This window comes from Patella vulgata, chromosome 1 (genome assembly GCF_932274485.2).
Source record: "Patella vulgata chromosome 1, xgPatVulg1.2, whole genome shotgun sequence".
NCBI classification, from domain to species: Eukaryota; Metazoa; Mollusca; class Gastropoda; family Patellidae; genus Patella; species Patella vulgata.
Genome location: NC_065879.2, coordinates 30,045,786 through 30,069,276, shown reverse-complemented (window position 1 = coordinate 30,069,276; position 23,491 = coordinate 30,045,786). Strand labels below are relative to the sequence as shown.

The 23,491-nt window shown below is 35.3% G+C and overlaps 1 long non-coding RNA gene across 1 annotated transcript; it reads left to right on the top strand.

The window, feature by feature from the left end:
• Positions 1 to 10,621: 10,621 nt before the first annotated feature.
• Positions 10,622 to 18,528, top strand: LOC126809324 (uncharacterized). The gene is made up of 3 exons (XR_007674904.2): positions 10,622 to 10,760; positions 17,185 to 17,653; positions 18,183 to 18,528. It is a non-coding gene; the product is annotated as an uncharacterized LOC126809324 (long non-coding RNA).
• The last annotated feature ends 4,963 nt before the right edge of the window (positions 18,529 to 23,491 follow it).

Genomic DNA, 23,491 nt, shown 5'->3' with positions numbered 1-23,491 from the left:
GCTGTGTACTGGATTAACATAACATAATGTATGGTATGTATTCCTAACCAAATATAACAAGAGGAATATGTTATAGCAAACAATGCCGAATATTGGAGCAACATACAGTAGAGCATGTATTCCTTACCAAATATAACAAGAAGACTATGTTACATAATAAACAATGCTAGAAACTAGAGTAACAGTTCCTTACAAAATATAACAACAAGAATATGTAACATGAAAATAGCGCTGGGTAACATAACATAAAAACATATACTGTACAGGAATACACCAGATACTATGCAATTAGAAACACTTTCCCAAAGAAGATATGGCATTGTGAAGGAAAAATCGAGAAATTGGGGGCTGAGATGGTGGTGTTCGCCATCGGGCCATCGGGCCATCGGGCAATTAGTTTGGTTGTATTGACTACTTCCCATTTACTAGCCACTTAAACACGAATTGTTAAATTATCTCGATCAGGTGTTATTTCGATTAATAATGAGACGAGGTCTTTATGATTAAAATTTCCGTTGAATATATTGATTATATAGGTCACAATTCTATGGCATACAATTACTACTTATTACTGAGCGACGTTTCGACTAGGTTTCTCTAGTAATAAGCAGTAATTGTATTCCATAGAATTGTGACCTGTATACTCTAGTTCAATTATTAAATGCCATTGAAACAATGAATGTATTGAGCAGAAATTGATTTTTATCTCTTTTGTTTTATTGTTGGCTTAATCTATGGACGTAAAATTTTGAAAGACGACAATGTGTCATCACAAAACAAATCAACACATAAAACACGGTCAATTCTTTGACGCAATTTGAGAAATATTAACTCAAACTTTAGAATTGTCATATTATTTTACATATACAATAACAAGAAATATTTTGACAAAGTTACCTAGTACGCTTACACTTTAATTGTTTTACACACTTCCGGTGTGTAACCTTGATTTTAGCTTGTGTAATTTGAGAACGTGGGAACCTTGTTGATGAATTTGACATATGCGTCATATATTGCCTATAACTATTTGTCACTTAGAAATAACAAACCGGGCAGCAGATGTTCATATTTAAAAACTAAAACACACTGATATGCAATTAAAATCATTGGAATCAGTTTTTCTGATATGTTATTTCCATTATTTATGTGCTAGCCATCTTGGGAATCAATTTTCTGTGGCGTCAGTAAAAGAATAGCGCGAACCTTTCCTTAAGTGATGGGTTTTCTATGAATTTTAATTATGCAAGTAATAGAAGCCATACTTAAGTCTGTATAGACAAATAGACAATACAATCATAGTTCTGCCATTTCAACACATATTAAAGCGGTCCAAATTTAGCCTACAAGTCATTCGAAAACAAATTTGAAGCAAACATCTTTAAAAATGGAAACCCCTTTAAGACGCAACAACTTAATCTGTAATGTTCCATTAATGTGGCATAAGATTGACGCGTAAGTCAAGATTTCCCCATTTCCATACAGTGTAATTAACCCTACGTCTCTTATCTACTTTAAGTTAGGGCTTATTATTTCTTAATTTAGATATTACATTCAAAATCACGTTTCTTTTGTTTTTCAAGTGGATATGGTAAACACACACAAAGTGATAATAATATGAATGAGTAATATAAATATGAAACGTAATATGGGTTGTTCCTCGAACTGCATTCTCCGTTCTCATGATAATTCGAAAAGATCTAAATCTGAAAGGTAATAACAATCTGATTAAAATACAGATTATATTTCGTTTTTTTTATATATTATCGATGGCCTCCACTACACCAAGATCTGACCGGTTGTAGTGGGAGGTCGCGTCAGGGATCATACGAGCGGTTTTTGACCCTATGACTTCAGATTAACCAATCAACATTTTTTGTTTCTAGTGTGACTCTCCGCAACAGACCATTTTATTGGCTAATCCCCAAACATCAACCAGAACGCGGGTTATATAACAACTCTTCCAGATCCTAGTTAGTAAAGACGAGTAAAACGAAATTTTGAACTATAAAAAACGAAACGAAATAAGATCTGTGTTTCAATCAGATTGAGGTAATAATGTAAACAATGAGATATGATCTATATCATCTAATACCACAATAAGTTCGAATATCTTTAAAGTTCCACGTCCAGATAGAACACTATGTAATCTGTCGGAAGCCCATCAATCGTAAGTTTGTAACATAATTAGTTAGACATGCCTACTCTTAAATGTTTGAAAATCTAATCAGATCGATACCAATCCCAACAATACTGTCTATTATATGGTACCTTTAAAGATACAGACTTGATTGATCCAAGGATGTCCAGTATAGTTTATTGTAAATATAATCTTTAATTACATGTATACAGTATAATCAATATCATAACCAATGTTATACTATATCAAAGTATATATTAAAGACACGTTTTTAGTACAGTGATATGATCAGTTTTATGATTTAAACAAACAATACCAGGTATTGATTTCTGTCTTGTACCATATGGTTGAGACAGGTTAAGCTCTCTGTATCTATCAATTTACATATTAAAAGTTTATTAGATCATAGATAATAATCTGGTACTTCAAATTTATGAGAGTGAAATTTTAGGCCATTCTTATGTTAATGTCAACAAATTTTCAAATGCTGCTTTTATTATTACCTGGCCAATAAATTAATCAAGAGACAAATGTCGCCATCTTTGGTCAATATATATTTTGAAGTACCAAAGTGAGATTATGCTGTGATATGATAAGTCGGTCACCTTTTTTGGCTCGGGGGTTAAATTCTCTTGTCGTCATTTAACGGCTTAATCCATACTAAAGTACTAAAATTAATCATTTAACATTTGAAGAGTCCTGGGGAAGAACGATCTAAGTCACATTTTTGTCGTTTCGCATAACGAGAACAGAACAACGAGTAGGTTTAATTACAACTTCAAAATGATGTTTAATACGAATCATAATTACCAGTTCAACAATTGACTTCCACTTTTCAGCCAAATTAAGGTCAAATAACGGGTACGATGGACGTATTGCCCGGGAAGCCATTTCAGAAGGGCCTTGGTTCGATATGACTCCAATCGTTTTTACCTGAAATTGATTGTTTTATAGAAAGCTTATACAATTTGCTAACAGAGGGCGCCATTAACTGGGGTTCGTTGGAAAAGTGACTTAGATCGTTCTTCCCCGGGGCTCTTCATTTGATATTATGGTTTTGCTTTCTTTATTAAACGGTGGACAATCAGCGGTACACAATCTCAAAGATTCAATGGGATTAGAAAGAGGCCCATCAAAAGATTTTAACCAACAATTGTAGGTGGTACTGGATTCTTCCGATGATGCAGAACGTTGTTTCAAGAGATTAAAAAAATCTCAAATAACGATTGGCGGATTTAAAGTTTTCACATAATACAAATGTGCTAGCTATGTGAAATCTTCATATGGGGCGCGTTTTCTCAATTTATTCTTAAAAAACAATGTCAAGCTAGACTGTTTGGAATCAAAGTCACCAACTTCTCAATAGAAATAATATCTGGCTAGAACGGAGGGTTGTCTGTCATTGAGTCAAGTGGCGTGGTTTCGATTCCCCGGTTGTACGTGACAAGGAGTAGGGTTGCTTGTCCAACCTCGTGGGTTTTCTCCGGGTCCTCCGGTTTCCTCCAACTGGTAAAAAACCCTTCACGGATGTGTATTATTGAAATAAAACTGAACCATATGTTAGTCCTGAAATGATCTAGTTTGTGTCAAATGGACGTCCCCTCTCTCTCTCTCTCGCTCTCTCGCTCTCGCTCTCTCTCTCTCTCTCACCTGGTTAGGACGTCGTTTACCAGAATGGTCTTTAGTGCCTGAGAAATTAGAGGATTGGATACGATATCAAAAGGATGACATCTCAGACTTTACAGATACGTTGATTTCCAAGTCGGTCTTGCTGGGATATTTAAAGTTCTTGTGATTCGGTATTTCGTTCAAGCGAGATCATTCTGTCTACTATACTGTAATTTTCTGAAAGTTAACTTTTTAAAAAAAATACATAATATTATATAGTTGATGACAGACTGCCAATCAAGAACCCCTTTCCCAGTAAAAGCATATCATATATTGATTACAAAATCATGTTAAGTCAAGAAAAACAGACAAGGAACAGCACGCAACCCAGATGACATACAGTTATTTCAAAACTTCGAGATGTCAGAACTGTCTGTGTCTCTATATAAGGTTCTAATTGACTTTACGTGTATTATTCTTCCAACAAAACACTGACTATTTTTAAATGATGCTCAAACAATATGATCACGTATTCTGTCTAGATCAATCAGAAATATTAATTCATGATAATTGAGTGAATATTTATACTAGCAAAGGACCGTATGCCAGTCCTGAAAAATAACAATAATTAATATGAAACGTAATAGTTAAATCAATATTAAGTGAGAGAAACATTGATATTTGATCGATCACGGCAGATCATGCAATGGTTAATAGTTTGTGAAACAAACTACCTAGACATTGGTGTGACGTTATGGAGAAGAACTCGTTCGCCTTGACCAATGGCCTTAACTATTTAGCTTGCGTTCGTGGTTTCGATCCCTGGTGTGAGCGTATGTGGCTTGGAGATAGGGGCGCCTTCTCAACCTCGTGGGTTTACTCCGGGTACTCCGGTTTCCTCCCACATAAAAGACCCCTGGGCGTGGGCTAAGATAATTAAATGAAAATAAGACAACTTGTCTGCGATATCATCCTCGGTGGAAGCTGACGTTAAATACTAATAGTAAGTGCAGGAGGACCGCACTACACGTAAAACAAAAATCTACAAGATAAACCTGCGGTCAAGACAGAAAATAGACACTGCACCAAACAAACAAATATCAAATTAAGTGAATGGGTCCGGGGGCCAGCCGTAAGCGTCCACTGCGCTGTACAGTCCCGGGCCTGTAGTGACACAGACTTCACTCAAATTTGAAAACAGATCAGGAATACAAAAAAGACGTAACAGAAATAATGCCACCGATCTTGACAGTGGTCGTCTCCTCAATGGCGATATTCTGCCAGTTGACGTCATGAGTTAGAACGTCAAACAATTTTAACAATAAGGGCGATAATCCGGATAGAATCTCGGAAAACGCTAAAATAATAAGTGTAGTGAGCAAACAGGAGCAATAAACCCAAAAAGAGAATGCTATCATGCAATCTAATTAAAATAAATGCCAATTATGTATTGTTCGATTTTGATGTTGTACGTTACATTTTAGTATCCAATCAACACAAATGTCATTTTACAATACATAGATTAATTGTCATGTAAAATTAGGAAAATCATGGATTGAGAACGTGTCTTGACACCTTTAACTTTTAATGATTTACCCAATTATAAAGAAGGGCCACCGTTTAAATATAAGCGAAACTAATTAATTTGATTTTTAAGGATATGGTACAGAATTAAAACCCAGACTGTAAACATAATTGTCAGATACCGAGATATATTTAACGTAATAAAACACAACATAATAAAATAAGAATATTGTATGCAAGTTAAGGAGACAAGAAGACGAAATTGAGTAAAAGTAAATTATACACAGTTGACGTAAAGAACACTTATTTGTCATTGTGTAGTATTACTGAGCACATCTCCACCCTGAATTTAGTCTGTATATTACAAGAGTTCTAATCAATCACCGTGTTCACGTATCTCTTCAACTGATATGAATAAAGGAACGGGGGATGTAATACAATCTACAATGAACCTAACCGCCATTGTCCTTCGATCCGTTAATGTAATAAAAGTTTGCGATAAGAGCTCTTGACCGTAGCTGAGTGGCTTGCGGACATAACGAAATTGTTGCCGGTTTGTCAGAGCTGTTATTACTCCTGAATGATTACTCCCTCTGAGCTCAGCCAATATATTTACTGAGTTTAGGTCATTCTTATTAGCCGTATTATCATTAATAAACTCATAAATGAAATTAGTTGTCAGAGAGACACATTTACAACTTTCTAGAGTTGATTAAGACATTTTCTAGATTTGTTTCTAATTCAATGAAGGGTAATTAAGGTTGTGTACAGTGAAGAAGTAGCTAATGTCCGAAATGATTTATTCAAAATATCGAAATTCATTTAAAGTGACAAAATTATTCTGTTTTAAACGCACCCTGAGAATGATCCCCCCTACGGGGGACAGTATTCGTCTACCATAGGTAAAATATGGGTACAAGATTTGATGAAAATATCTTCTCGTGTTCGCGGAATTTTATTGTCGCCCAGCTTAAACTAACCCTGTAAGCAAACCCTTCGCCTTGCAGGGAGGTGGCAAATGATCATAATGTCTGTCATTGAGTCTAATGACGTGGTTTCGCCTACCTAATTTCATGGGTTTTCTCCGGGTCCCCCGGCTTCCTTCCACTGCTAAAGACACTTACGCGCAAATTAATTATTGAAATAAAATTGTACCATGTGTTAGTCTCGAAATGATCTAATTGGTGTTTAATGGACGTTAAGCCTCATTTTCCCTCTCTCTTTCCGTTCTGACTCAAATAACGATGGTCATGTGTGGGTGCTTACTGGCGATTCCCTCATATCTTAAAAAGACTAAGATAACCGCTCTGTGGCGGGTCTCTGTCATGTTGACAAACCTTCAAAAATAACATAATCAAAACTCTTAGTTCCGTAATTTGTTTAAATGACACGCAGTCAAAACATATACTTTATCTTAATATATTTGTATGACATATTTGCGACACACACTAATGTTTATGCCATTAGTGCTACATAAAAACCATCTGGTATTCATGTTGCATACTGAAAACTAGTTGTATGTATGAGAATGACATGCAAGTATTACTGTATATCTAGTTATGTGCATAGATATGTTAATAACATTATATCTACTGAGATATGTATATCATAAAAAAATAAATGGGCGGACTGTATATTACCAGCCTATCTTTATTATCGGGTATGTGTTATTTTAAACAGTAATAATGTCGGGTGCGTTTTTGCTGTAGTCTTTAAAATTATATTTATCCTATTATACGATGCAACTTCCAACCGAAAACAACTGTAATGTTGATTAACGCTGCTCACAAATTTCTGCTTGTCAAATGTCGCTCTGTCTAGCTATGCGTATTGAAAGAGTATCGTGCAGCATAATATTGTTCCTTTTTCTTTCTAGATGACAGGGACAGATGTCTAGTCGTTCGAATGGGACGAAAAACCGAGGTCCCGTGTACACATTGGCGTGCACGTAAAAGATCCCTTGATAGTTGGAATTCGACATAAGAGTAGGCCGTAGTGCACACTGTATGGCGTATGCCCGTCTTCATTAGCCCAGTTCGGAGCAGAACAATAGGACGTAAACCCCATTTCATTTCATTTCATTTCATTTTTTCTTTTTAGATCACTTGATACCACTTTTCAAGTTGTCATCGCTAACTACAAAACCATGTCTCGGTGTGAATGCACATGATTCCGTAACAACCGGGGTGTTGGCTACTGGTGTACTTCGATGTCTTAATCTTAAGAGTAACCTACACTCTAATTAGTTAAGATTTGTGGGTCAGATCTTTCGGGAAGATCACATAGCTGAACTAGAAAACGACTTTCACTTTAAATGTAATGTTCATAAAGGAACCAAAAATGTCAATTTCACAGTCCACTTGAATCAAAACATAATAATTGGGGACTGCAGGGGTTAACACAAAAAGCTTTTTTTTCTGCTTCAACGGCAAATCTGAAAAAATTGTTCATTTTAAGAGGGCAGGGAACGTGATTAGATTTTGATAAATTATTGACGTTTTTATAAATGGGTGAGGAAGCGCAGTAAAAGGCAGACGATAATCTGTTAACTGGTAAATTACTAGACACACGTACAACTTCTCTAGAGACAAGAAAAAAACTCATTCTATGTCTGACTATTTGATGTTGGGTGATTATTCTTCAACACAATTTACACATTATCACTTTGTGAAGATATAATGTCTACCGTTGTATAGATATATTATGGACATAATACGCCATCTGCATTTCTGGTCATATAATTTTCTACTGGTGTAAAAACGCTATCTGTAGCTCCCTTTCTTCTAAAAATCCGATTACTCAAGCAATATTAACACAAGAAACGTGTAATGTTTTAGTCCCGAAGAAATGACCCAGGTACCCCAGCTATCTCCTTCTTGACAAACGAATTGAAGGGGATCGGAAGTAACGTTTTATAACGTTGTGTTTCTATTCGTTATATAAGAATATCGTTGAACACAAGTCTCGTCTATAAAGACAATTAGAAAATGTGTGTAAGACAACAATATACTCTAGAGTCCATGATAAGTGACAAAACGAAAAACAACCACAGCAGCACGCAATCAATTCATCTCATGTTTTAGACACTGAAATCTCTGAAGAAATAAAGGAAATGTGATGATATCTTGGGAATAACATAAAGTGCTGATTGGCATCATGCCTGGTTCCAGGAACAATCCATAAACACCAAAGATTTTCTTAACCGTGTTTTTTTGATAATCTGGGCCAGGCAAGTAATTCCTTATCATTTAACTGAACGACTGACTTATTTTTAAATATACTCTTCAAAAAAAGTAGGGGATATTGAAATGCAAATACCTATGCAGGTTGTAATATGATAAATATTCATGGACACTTGACATGCTTTGACAGTATGTTAACAGATGAAGAACTTATCGCCCCAACAGAACCACTGAGCTGCAAGTGCGACGCGCAATAGCGCCACACATGTGGGAGGGGTTCATTGTCAAATTTGACACATCAAGGAAGGGTTGATGAAAACTGCCGCCCGCTGATTTATCCTATCCATGTTTGCTTTCCTATCGGTTCTTGCATAAGATTTACTGTTTAGCGTATCTCTGCTTTAGTGTGTTAAGTTTAATTTGCAATGAGACGTCTTCAACATGAAGAACGTCTACGTGCTATTGGCATGCTTCAAATGGGTTCCACACAGCGAGCAGTAGCCAACATGCTTAATGTGTCACAGTCTGTGATTAGCAGACCGTGGAACCGGTACCAACAAACACATAATGTTGATGATAGACCTTGTTCAGGTCGACCTATAGCCACTACACAAGCCCAGGGTCGATACATTCGTAGATAGGTCCTGCGAAATCAAGGACAAACGGCCAATCAGCTTTCTGTAAACTTGTACCAAGTTACTGGAATTCGAGTTACACCCCAAACGATTAGAAATCGGCTATATGCAGCCCATTTGCATGTGCGACGGCCGCGTGTTGTGCCTCCATTAACTCGCCAGCACATGGCAAACAGGCGTCAATGGTGTAGGCAGCGTAGAAATTGGGGTAATCGTCGATGGGCGCGTGTAATGTTCTCAGATGAGCCCAGATTTACTCTGGATTTTACCGATAGGCGTGCTCGCGTTTGGAGGCGTGTAAATGGGCGTCATGCTAACGTTAACGTCAGACAGATTCGGGCGTGGGTCTGTTATAGTGTGGGGAGGAATCACCATGACTGGCAGAACGGACTTTCATATTGTTCAAGGAAGGGTCACTGGTGTGTACTACTACCGTGACCACATCCTGGCACCGATAGTTCTGCCCTTTGCTCAACGTGCAGGTCGACGTTTCATCTTTCAAGATGATAATGCCCGTGTCCACCGCGCTCGTGTCGTGAATGACTACCTCCAGCGTCACCATATTGCCCGTATGCCTTGTCCCGCCATGAGTCCTTACCTTTCCCCTTTAGAGCATGTCTGGGATATGATCGGGAGACGTGTTCGTCTACGTCAACGTCAACCGACAACACTGCAAGAATTGGCCGTGGCACTGCAAGAGAAGAGGGTCAGATTGCCCCAAATCGTGATTGGACGGTTGATCTGGAGCATGCCACGACGAATTGCTGAATGTCTGATGATTGGTGGAGCAATTACTCATTATTAAGACAAAAATCTAAAACGTCCATTTTCAGTTTTGACAGTGTATCTCTTTGCGAGTGAAATGGACCGTCAGATAAGCCGCCCATATGAACTGTTTATGTTCATGTGTAGGCAATTGGCCTTTTATTAACATACACTGGTTACCTCTAATAAAAACAGCAGTGCATTTCCGCAGTTCTGTATTGTTTCTGAATATCCCCTACTTTTTTTGAAGAGTATTTATTGCAAAACTCGTTGCAATTCTATTTGGTATTTTAAACTTGGTAATATTTTACAGACTGAATTTGTGCTTGGTCCTTTATCTTCACCATAAATTTTGTATTGTTTCTGAATATCCACTACTTTTTTTTGAAGAGTAATTATATATCGTACAGCTAAAGATGACAATTGTATATTTTGTTTTAAGAACAATGATACCGACAGATTTTTCATGTATGCGGTATAATTGGAGAGATAATCGGAAGAAAACCAAAATTGTTGCAGTTCATTTAAATTACCAACAAGGCGATTCTTAATACAAAGACACGGGTGAATTATAGTCAACTTTTTCTATTTTTAATCCATGCAGGTCAACTATAAAGTCAACTATTTTGAGGTGTTCCCGCCTATCACATACGTGTGAAACAAGCCATTTGTAGAATAGACAGCAGCGTAGGAACATAAATAAGTAATGATTGTAATATTTGAAGAACATTAATTATACCAAAGACTCTGTATTATTACAAATCCGGAAATTCATCTGCTAGAGTTACTGTTTTTTTCTAATTTTTCAGTTAATTACTATATGGATATAGATATAGATTACATCTCGAGTTGGTTCTGTATATAAACAGGATGTGGTAACAGACAGCAATGGATTTCAGCAAGTCGAAGGTCTGCCGTTGAGCTAAGGTCAACGGTTAATTTGTTGGCATACATAGTAAAAAGGCGTGCATACTGATTATTCAGTTGATTAATATGTATTTTCAGTTGATTAATGTGTATTATTTAATACTTATTTACGCTGGTACTTACATTAAATTACACGCGGCAGTGGTACGAGAAAATACAAACTAGCACGATTCCCTCCCTTTGCACCAATTCTCAGTAATGTGTAAAATGTCTGTAACTTTCGAATTAATCACATCGCTCTTACCACCCACTAACATTCATACAGTTAAAGTCATGTAATTAATTGATTTATTTCCCAGTTGTAATTTACATCTAAATAAGGAAAGAATGCGTCATTAAAATCATATAACATCGGATACAAATTTTCAAAGTACCGGCTTTGAATAGATCATTAAAGCGTTTAACGGAGCGTTTCAGAACACAACAAAATCAGCAAAAAAATGTCAGCAAATCAAAGAAATCGATTTATCAGTATGTTATAGGAGAGTTTTTGTGGTTGAGCACCGAACTCATGATATTTAATTGAAAATCGTATTGAACTTTGAATGGCTGGATTAAATACAAAATGTTAGAAATTCAATCTCCTTGCTTTCCGTTTCATGGACATGGATGACTTTACGATCTATTCAAGTGAGTTTAAGTTCCTGCAATAACTGGGGCCTTCTAATTTAACTTCTTATGGGTTTTGTTTACTCGCTTCTCGTTGGAATATTTTATTTAATCTCCGCGGTACACTTTATAGCTTGACTCACTTTCTTCAGCATGGTTCCCGCAATCTGAAAGGTCATCGTAAATTCTATTTAGCAGACGACAATCTGAGACTTAATGGCGAAGAAATTCAATTGCTGCGGAGCTAGCTCGGGAAGCAGATGGATATATGAATTAGTTAGCTCCTAATTGACTTTTTTGAGATGGAGAGTACAGTAATTAAGTGACCACTCATAGATTGATAAAAGTACTTGAACATGCCTCAAATAGTGCCAATTAATCTTTCAAAATCTTCGAGAGAAGAAATTACACAAAATTTCAATTTCCGTTTTTCATAACGACAGTTACATCAGCAAAAAATATTTTGCAGATCGAATACTGCATACTGAATCATAAAATTGAGAAAATATCTTCTATTGGTGCCACTATTTTGAATGAAAATAGATGATTAATAGAAATGAGGACAGAGGTCAATAATAACGAAAATGGTTAAAATTGAATCTAGTGACTGGTTGGTTTAGAACTCCTAACAAGTACTTAAGTTCATTGTTTTAGCTAAAAGCTGTTGATAATGTTGTAATGAGAAAATCGTGATTAGGCACTCATGACTTGGAATCTAATTTTGATGCTTAGGACCCCAATATTTAACTAGATGTCGACACCATCTAATGAAATAAAAAATGCATCTCTATTAATTTGCGCTTCTTTTCCTTGGGGGTGAATTTTAATTCTTGTACGGAAACAGAATTAGTAAGGAAGTGGGCTAACCAGCTCGTTTATCGGTATTTCGAAAACTAGGGTCACCCAAGGGATTTTAAAACCTTTGAACAAAGAGAGAGAGAGAGAGAGAGAGAGAGAGAGAGAGGGGGGGTAACGTCCATTCGACACAAACTAGGTCATTTCGGGACTAACACATGGTTCAATTTTTTTTCAATAATTCGCTTGCGCGTAGGGGTCTTTAGCAGTTGGAGGAAACCCACGAGGTTGGACAGGCGACCCTCCTCCTTGTCACGTACAACCGGGGATTAGAAACTACGCCAGTTGACTCAATGACAGGCCGTATGATACAGCGCGCACATGCTTTGAATAAAGAAACTATTGCCAGGTCAGCAATGTACGCACACCAAGACTGTAACCCAGCGGTAAAAGAATCCTAAAAGAATATGCGATTAGGAATATTATCCTGGATATCGGTGATAGGAGCACTGAATCTGCGTAAAAATTACTGAACCTATCGAAACTGTTCCTCTCTCAAAACTTTAATACCGGCATATGGCCTAAAGATCAACAATCTGATTAAAACACAGACCCCATTTCGTTTCGTTTTTTATAATTCAAAATTTTGTTTTACTTGTCTTTACTATAGGATCTGAGAGCGTTATTATAGAAGTGAGGGATACCCCAATGAAACGGTCTGTTACGTTGACGTCTTGGATTGCCATGCACGGAACTGTAGGTAATCCGTACAAGAAACGTCAACGCTGATTGATCAATCAATGTCTGACGTCATAGGTCAAAAGCCGCTCTTACGACCCCTGACACGACCTTCGAGTACAAATTGTCAGATCTTCATGTAGTGTAGGCCATCTGTGGAATTTTGTAGTGTTCCCCCTACTGACAAGCGAACAAACTCAGAAGGTGTGAAATGAAAATCGAAAAAAATGTTGACACCTAGAGGGTTTACAGGGGTTATAACACTGTAAGATCGATGCGTAACCTTGATTTTCAAACGGCTTCCTCAATATTCCTAGCCGAAGAAACCAAGTAAGTTTGAAAAAGACAGTCTTAAACACTCTGACAGTCTTAAACACTCTGATCTGTACAACCTTTACACGAAAATAATACACCTATGTAAAATGTGGGCGAATATAAAGCATTTTACGGGCCCCTTGAAACCGTCGAGACCCCACTTTGCTCATGTATTGGCCACAGTCGCTTCCATAACGATTTTATGGTGTTTCTCGCACGTGTACAACGAATACGGCTAATGCTGTTAAGGTATGAGTCATGTGTTTTCATAATTAACCATGGTGAAGATATAAAAAAAACTGATATTTTGTTGGTTTTCAAGTGGTCTTTTGCTATTCAATCCTTCTATTTATCGTGCCACGTCTTGTCACCTAGCCAAGTGGAACCCTTGATTACACATTTTCAAACCTTTCTCTGTCAAGGACACCACCTGATAACTCAAAACAAAGAAATACATTTATTAAATTTAAAAAAGTTATATCGATTAACAAAAGTATTCCAATCAGCTAAACCATCGTAAAATGGTCCGTTTCGCTAGAAGAATGTTGTTGTTGATATCAATGCATGTCCCAAGGACAATTTATACATTAATTTAAAGGGATATATTATAGCCAGGATATGACAAATGAGTTTAATGCGTGCTGATTAATGTAAACTGACGCTGAAGATGTGTCTCTTTAACATAGACCAGACATTTTCGCCAGAAATCTTGTAGATAAATAAATTGCATCTGAAAAAGAATTTATAAGAATATAGATAATTTTAAAGTAGTTGAAGGACTCATGACCGCGTCCTATAACCTTAATGTACCAAAAGTCCAATTCTTGAATAAGTGCCCAACTCAGTATCTTGGGTTTTGTTGACATGCCAGAAACGGACAAAAAACCTACCTTCAAGCAATACTTTTTATAGTCACTAAAAATTGACACATTCATAAACAAATTACTATGTTTTCGATACGACATACATTTGCAAATCCCAACAAGTAATCGCCAAAAACAATGGTTACCATGGACATAAGTACTATTCTGTTTGTTTCGAGTAGTTTTTTAGTAGTTGGTATATAGTTAGTTTTATATTACTCTAGATGATTAACAGATTACTAATGTCAGTAGTAATTATATGATTAGTATATTTTAATAAGTCCGTTACATTCCTACATATGGTGCCAATATTGTAGTAATGGTGTTTATAGTAATATCCTTGTGTATGTTTTCAGATGGCAGCTATCATAAACTGCGTCATTTATTCATTGTGTTTATTCCATCATGTAGAATATAAATCTGCCCTTTCTACAAGTGTGTAATGATTTTAAATGTGTAATTATTTAGCAATTATGTAATTAAACAAATAAATTAAATTACTGATACCAAAATGTCATAGCAATAGAAAAACATAGTACCAAAAAAGTGTTAGCTATGTAACCTTTTCAAACAAATGAGAGGTGATATTAAGTGTTTAACAGCAGTAAGTATACACTGCTTTCGCATTTGCACGGGGCATGTTGTTTGACAGCGACAGTATAGCATTTTGAGTGGGTAATATGCTACATCAACATTCAGAATTAATAGTTCCCAAATACCGTGTGTAATATGTACCTTAGTAAACTAGTTCTATCCGTGTTTAAAATTGGAGAAGAATTTTGAATAAATCTCATACTTATCACATTAAACGATACAGGGATGACGACAGTGCTTGTAGTCATGTTAGTTAGTTTGAAAGTATGCCACAATTTTAAAGTCAAAATAATCCACTCATATCACATAAGATTTGAAACGTCTCTGAGATGGACAGCTTTTATTTGCTTGGATTCCATAAAACTAAGACGTCTTCATGTATACATTTTATTACACACCATAAATGGATTCCGATTGTTTTATTCTTTAATGTTCTGGGTAAAATCTAAATCCCAGATGAATCGTGACCTGTTACCAGGAATCGGTGGAATCAGTGGCCATAGAACATAAACAGACACGTGTAAATGGATTACCAAATATAAATATAGATATATGTTATAATGTCTAACAAAACAAATCTAGACATGTCTTCCCTTATCTGTGATAATAGCTATAGTAATCAACTCTATTATTTTCTACTATATAAATCAATGTTCCATCTCCGCTATCCAATGTTTTCAATAGCATCACATTAGTGTTCTGTATTGACCATAATCAAGCGATATCAAATAACATTAAGAGAATGGATCACCCGGCTTTGTTATATCTGTCAGTGAATAGATAACAAAATGTAAACTGACATGTTTTAATTGTGAATGACTGAAGTCTGACATTTCATATATTAATAACTGATTGTTTTAAAATAAAACAATGCTTCCAATATAATAATACAGTTATTATGTAAAAATATCAACTAATTAGATTTCAATCTTTAATTGTTGTGTGCGGCGCTTTGCCATTTTATGGAATCGTCAGAATTGTACAATTGTCAAGGTTGAAATACATCCGGTGTTCTAAGAAGACCGACCATATCCTCGTGTTTAAACTTTCCCAAATCCAAAGGCCAATAAAATATGGATTAACCTATCGTTTCGGAAAAACTTTTTGAAATCTCAAGCATTAACATTCAGTCATGATTCAGATGCCAGGGGCATATCGTTTACCTTGTTCCAATGTGGATGGACAAGGAAAGTGTGCCTATTCTTTCGGATGTGAAAAACAAACGCCCGAGTACACGTAAATGAAACCTTGTCGGGTGTTATTCGATGAAAAGTGCGCGAAAACGTTAGTTACTGTCAGGGCAAAATATGCTTTTAACGAGACGTTCTTATTTTATCATATGCTTCCAGTGGTGAAACAGTCAATGAATTTAAAACCTCTGGACAGGAAACGCATGTTGAAATAGTACCGAAATGATTTCATGGCTTTGATGGTTATATATAGTTAAATATTACTTATTTACCATCTCATCTATAAGATTACATATTTACAATCTACATGTATATTATTGTGTATTATATATAGTTAAAGATCACTTATTTACTATTTGTATTATTTGATGTTATATATAGTTAAAGATCACTTATTTACCATCTGTATTAGTTTATGTTAAATAGTTAAAGATCACTTATTTACCATTTGTATTATTTTATGTTATAGTTAAAGATCACTTATTTACCGTCTGTATTATTTTCATTTATTTATTCTTTATATCATTTTGTCTTCTAATTTGTTCTAAACGATTTATCCACAGCAACATAGACAAAAAATATAGGAATATTTAATAGTCCATTAAGAATTTGTGTCATTGTAGCAATCGTAGGTAATTTTCAGGTTTAACAAGAAACAACCTGTCTGTTTTCCAGAATAACTGTTTCATATTAGCAAGGGTACAAACTATATATTGATAATATTTTAATTGGCAGATTTATAAATCGAAATATATTCAATGCTTATAAACAATGTCATATGGCACGGTTTTGAAATTCCGCATATTCTGATGACATAAACATAAGTGCTTTGACAGACTTATAATGATAAAATGTCAGTTTACTCTTTAACTTTGTTCTGTGTTTTCCAATCGATTTTATAGGAAAAACAAACAAACTACAAAATCTCAAAATATGTTTCATATTGGATAAGTGGAATTAAAGTCGAAGTCAGGTATTCCAGAAACGCTCGCGACATCGGGCCGGTTGATTGAATTGCACACGTTCTGTTTACTCGCAGGTATTGATATTTCCTTGAGGCCAGAGAGGAAATGGGGGTTAAAGTTGGACGTGGGAGGAAAGCGGAGATCATGAAGGAAAATACAAGGAATTAGACATGCGACCCCTTTCTCTGTTATATACAATTGCGAAATTGTAGCTTGGCAACATAGGATTTTAAGTCATTCGTCCACCATCTTTGCAACCCAGTTTGATTAAGCTGTTAAGTTAGCATCAAAAAGTAAAATGTATGCAAACAAACCCTTCATATATTTTTACTTTCAGACTGCCTGATTTCTCAATGGAACCAACGAATGATTCTCTGTTATCCAGCTTCTATTTCGCGATTAGCCAGTTATTGACTCAGTAAATGATGAACAAACAGTGGTTATAATGAGACGTTATTGGTCGACTCGTGGTGAATATGTTCCATGGAAAATGGCAAAGGACTGGTTTTAAATAACTCATCTACAGTAAACACAAATCAACACACATTTTCAAGATCGATGGTAAAATGTGAGAAGTAATTGATCCCTGCTCCCTGGGATTTAAACCACGGAAATTAAAAATAGATCCAAGATTTAAACCAGTTGTGTTGCCGTCTGTTTATTGTAGCTTAACTTGTGTTTTCTGTCTCGTTTGACACGCCATTGACACAAGAAACCCAATTTTCCTGTCGAATTAAGACAAGCTTAGATATTGTTTTTGAAGTCGCTATCCACATTAAATGAGTTTTATTCCCTCTCGAATTGAGGTAATATGCGTATTTAATTTCCAGACCGAGCTCCCGCCTTATTTTGATTTCAATGTCAATATCACTCGGATCATACGAAACTATCGCGTGTTACATATTATGGAAACTTTGCTTGGATTTCTCAGAGGTGAAAACATTTGGAAACTGGAGACGTATACGCCTGTCTTATAAATCACGCATGTTTACTATACATCTCGTATACAAATTTTGATCAACATTTTGTATAAATATTCGATCATATTTCTGCTTATGCATCAGTAGCATTGAAATCCTTCACTAATATCAACCAGATTGTTCACCAATCCTGAAAGTCAAAAATATGCACTGTTTTGATGTAAAGATTGGTTTTATTGTTATTTAGGACATCATAGTATTTAAAAACAAACTCTTATTAGAATGGGTTGGCTAGATCAAAATTATTATTACTTTTTTTTAAAAAAAGACCCAAAAATACGAGGGTGGCAAATCAATAGAAACTAATGTACATTAAACTGCCAACAGATATTCTGAATTTCTTCTTTTTTTTCAGATGTTTCACCATGATCTTTGTGTCGATAGTCTGGAAAAATGTTCTTCCGTTGTGGAAACTTGAAACAAAATAAAACTTCTACACAAAATATGTAAATATGTTTTAAATTATCGTTGACAATATATATATTTTCATTTTAAGTTGACCTGTTCAAAATTTCGACAAAATTTGTTTTTAAGATAACATGAATCGGGTGAGTTTCTGTTATCCATCCATTTCGATCCATTTATATACCTATTCACTTATAAAAATCACTTTGGGTTAACAATTAGCAGTAATTATAGTTTAAATACGTAGCTTATATTAAAATTGAATTATTAACACAAGGAAGTCACTACCAATCAAATTGCACACTTTTTATATTTCTATTCCATGTCATACAATAATTTATTTATCATCTTTCTTTAGTTCTGTTTTGAAAGAGAAAAGTTTTGTTTATTCGCTTGTTGAAAAATAGAAATCTTTTTATCAATAAATTCTATACATAAATGGCTGTTGGGCTTCCACCATACTGAACATACAAGAATCAGCGAAAAAAACATAACCGCCCATTCCCATCTGGCCAGTTTCTACATTGACATAAAAGGAAAGATGACAGAATAAAGAGGGCTAACCTTTTATAATGAAGATGTTTTCTCTAGTTTGGTATTTACATTGTTATTAATAGATAAAGACATGTATTTACATTGTATTAACCAACACAATAACACATGTAAACACTTATACCAGGTGTATATACATTAACACATTGCTCTTTGCATGAATTGAATAGTTAAAAGGCCACCCCGACAAACAGGCTAGAATACCTTTTCGAAACTCTTGTAAGACAGACAAAAAGCATTGAATTTGGTGAATTCCTTAACATGTTTTGTCCTGTTTCCATGTATCTTATTCTAAAACTGCGAATTTTTCTTTAAATTAGAGGACCGCGGTAGTCGAGCGGTAGGACATCTCGGCTATAATATCATTGGTTAAAATCCCAGCATGGGTCAAGAAGAACTTTGGGGTTGTCACTTGTCAGGGTGGCACCTGCGGGGCAGACAAGGAAAGTGGACGGAAAACCGAAATCCACAAGTGTTCTTTATTTCCACGATTTGTTAGAAGTAAGAGGTAACCGAAGGACCGCGAGAATATCCACGACGTTAGACAGGACCTACAAGCTTGGATCGTAATCATGCCAGTTAACTCATTTGTAAACCTGACGATATAAACCGCACGTATTAGACAACTCGGCCACTGAACCTGCACTAAAAAAAAAAAATTAATTCAAATGAAATTGGTTTTAATTTCTAATTTTCGGCACAAACCCCGATAATGAAAACGGACAGCGTGCGATGACAAACACTTTGTCCTGACGCTCAGGGGATCTACAGCGTGCGATGACAAACATTTTGTCCGGACATATTCTTAGGGGATCTTCAACGTGATGCTAATAACAAATTGGATATTCCGCCATAAAAAAAAGAAAAAACCATCACATCGATTTTTTTTTCTTCTGCATATTATCCTTGCATTTTATTAAGACAAAAAATATATAGACTGTTTCTGTGTATAGATCATATATTAAAAAAAAAGACTCGTCATCTTTGAATAACCTTTCAGTTCAATTCTATTTATAAAAAAAGATAATTTAGCTGTCGAACAACGAATTTCCTTAAAAGCAATACGCTGTCAAAAAAAAAAAAAAAAAAAAATTGACAGACTTTTGTAAAAGAAAAAGTGAAAAAAAAATTAACCCGACTTATTCATCCAGAAAGTTCTTCTCATGTAAAAAGAAATGAAGTACATGAGAGTGGCTATAGTGTTTAAGTGGATTAAATGTATCCCTTTTTAAAGCCCAATTGTAAATATTTGCACATTAATTGTAATATTTTCTATGTATACATATTTCATTCAGCAGAGGATATTTCTATTAAACACATTCCCTTGACAACTAAAAGATTTTTATAACCCGAAACGAAATAAGGCCGCGTTGGGAAAGGGTTGATCAAACACCCTTGAGAATTTCAGAAGAAATGAAGAATAAATTGCACGCCTTAAGGCATTTTTTTCGACCAACGGTGTCTAATTTAATAAATCTAGAAATCACTACATCACTTAAAGAAGGTAAATATAGCATTTATATAGATATAGATTTAATATATATATACATATAATAGACTTAGGGAGAACCACTTTCAATTATCATAAAACAATTTCTCTATTGTCAATCAAAGGATCCGATTGGTAGAATATAAAATGTCAAACTATTTAACCTCTGTTTTTATTGGATAAGAGATACAGGTGAAATGGAAATATATTTTCATTTGATATCTACTTAATAAGTTGAACCTAAAATATAAAAAGATGCGGGTCTTTTGAAGAATAACAAAGTCACTAAACGAACTTGGGGTTTTTCTGCTTGCTTTGGCGATGAGTTGGATTTTTTCTTGAAAATATATTTTCCTAACTTTCGTAAAAAAATATAATAGCGAATATGTGTAATGCTTATAACAATTGTATGATTTTGTCAAACAGTTAATTTAATTATGCCTATGCAAACTCCATTGCTTTAAAGTTGTATATAGTTTAATTAATTCAGTTTAGAGAAAGAAGAATCAAAACTCTAAAACATGTCGAATATACCTAAATAAGTTAAATATGCCTTTTCACGTTCTACAGTAATGGACATTTTAACAACTCTTCTTTCAGAAGCATGTAGAAGATAAGGAACGCCTTGTTATTGCATAGTTCTGAGTGTGCTCAAATTCCCTCGGGCAACATTGGGAGGCTTTAATTTCAATACTTGGACAATACAATGTCGATTCTTTTTTCTTCTTTTTTTTGAAATATTTTAATATAAACACAAGCTTAGAAATTCTGAAGGGTATAATTATCTTTTAGAAAAGGATCGACTAAGGCCAAATACGTTCACAGAACTGTGTAGAAGAACATTAACAAAAGTCTTCAGTTCTTTATACAATTCTATGCACTATCAAATATAATTGAATCTATTTAAGATGGGAAACACGTTAGTGCCCCCAGTAAGCTGTTTTGTTAGATTTTTAAATAGTCCGGAAATGGAATTCATGTTTTAAATTTCGTTTATTTTTTTCATCATGATCTAACGGGTTTACAAAGTTCGTAAGAAATCACTGTTATCCGCCGTTCTTTGTGGTGTTCCAGTGTTCCTCCTGCACTTTTGATTGGCCCTTTCGTAAACGAATCTTTGCCTTGACGTCAAATGATGTAAAACGAGGCCCCAACTACTTCGAAGATCAAAAGTTTAGTTGTCGATCGTAAAAATAATTTCCATATACTTTTGCTTGACATTGAATTATCTAGTGCGTTGTAGCTTTAGAAAGGACACAATGATAAACATACGGTTTGTCTATTCTATGCATAAATTTCCATTGTAAAGCTCATTGCTAGAGTCAAATAAATCTGTATGCAACACGAATAAATACGTGAACTGGAATATGGAACCGAAGTGATCGCCCTTTGGACCAAGATAACTTTATTTCCTATGTGTCTGCGAGCTCTTTCGAGCAAATGATTCAATTTGCCGCTAAACGGTAGAAAGAGAATGAAGAAAGAACGGTGGCGACTAGCAAACCACTTTCCCTACAAGTCGACCCAACACTATAAACACCAATACAGACTGTCAAAAATAGACACTTTAATGAAACTTGGAAATTGCAGAGCAAAATTAATTTGTGTCGGCAATTACTCAAGTAACGTAGCAGTCAAATTTTATATTGGCAATAAGAAAGAAAAGGCCAATTGAGTCAATCAAGCAACTCAATAACCAAACACAAGAGACAATAGAGCTGTAGGGTAGAGTCGTGAGTTTTATTGTCTTCAGGACAAGTTTATGTAAATATTTCAGATTGAATCTAGAAGATTAGGTGCCTGGTATAATGTATTAGAGAACTGGTGTGACTTTTAAATATTATAAGGAATATCAAAAGTAAACAAGCTGATTTTTATACAGTGTTTCATCTACTCGTGCCAGATTTTTATTTTCCGTAAACACCTCTTCGTGTTTAAACTGTCAGCATATTGACACATTATTAACAAACATTATAACGTCATTAACCAATGACACTCTTGATACCGAGGGAGAGTTTAACGTCCACACGACACAAACTAGATCATTTCAGGACTAACATATGGTTCAATTTTATTTCAATAATACGCATGTGCGAAGGGGTCTTTAGCAGTGGGGGGAAACCGGAGGACCCGAAGAAAACCCATGAGGTTGGGCAGGCGACCCTACTCCTTTTCACGTACACCCGGGGAAACGAAACCACACCAGTTAACACAAAGACAGACCTTACGATACACACCTTATGATACAACGCGCATGCGCTTACCGATCACCGATCTGCAAAATATATGGAGACATGATGGGCATTTGTACAGAATTCTTCATGCTTAAAGAAACCGGAACCAATATTGGTTAGACTTGATTTTGTCAATCAATGGCAAGTTAAAACCCAATGACTTTTTGAAGCACCTAATTTTTTTATTGCAGTTCCAATTCGATCTAATCTTTCCTGTAAATAGAAGACAAATGTCAAAAGCAGGATATTAACGATTGCTTTCTGTAATACCCTATAAAGTTTCACTAATGCCAGGACTTTTCCCTCCAGTTCGGCACGTTTTTTCCCCACTTTTCAATAAACGAGAAGAGATCGAATGCGATGGTGCCATTATTACAGCCGTCAATGGAAACGTAAGCCACGTTTGTTTGTTATTAATTTCACAGTAATTATTTTTTATCCGCCATTTGTGATGTTTTAGAGATTATGTACCTGTGATCTATTGGTAGTGTGTTAAATTATATATCTTGTGGATTGTGACTGTGGTAGAACTGTAATATAAATTGTTGATTCCGGCGTCTGAGAGAAGGCTGATCTTGTAACATTATACATAGAGGAGATCCAATGTTTTCTTCGTTCACTAACCTAGTTCTTACTTAATGCTTACTTGGATTCCCCCAGCATATTGTAATCGATCTTCATCTCAATGGGTGAAATATTTAAATGTTCCATAAATCACTGTCAATCTGATTAAAATCTTAATTGGATGGGGGGTGGGGGTGCATTGTGTCAAGCCCCACGATTATTGGATTGTTCAAGTTTAAATCACTCACATGAAATGCTGTGTAACTAAAAGACTCGATCATCAAAATCCCGTACACTTGGGCATATTTTAGAACGTAGACAAATTTGTTTCTGCAGAAGAAACAGTACAATTATTTAACTGAAAAATTTCTAATTTGTATAAAGTCTCAATAAATCTTGAATGGTTTATGATATGGCTAA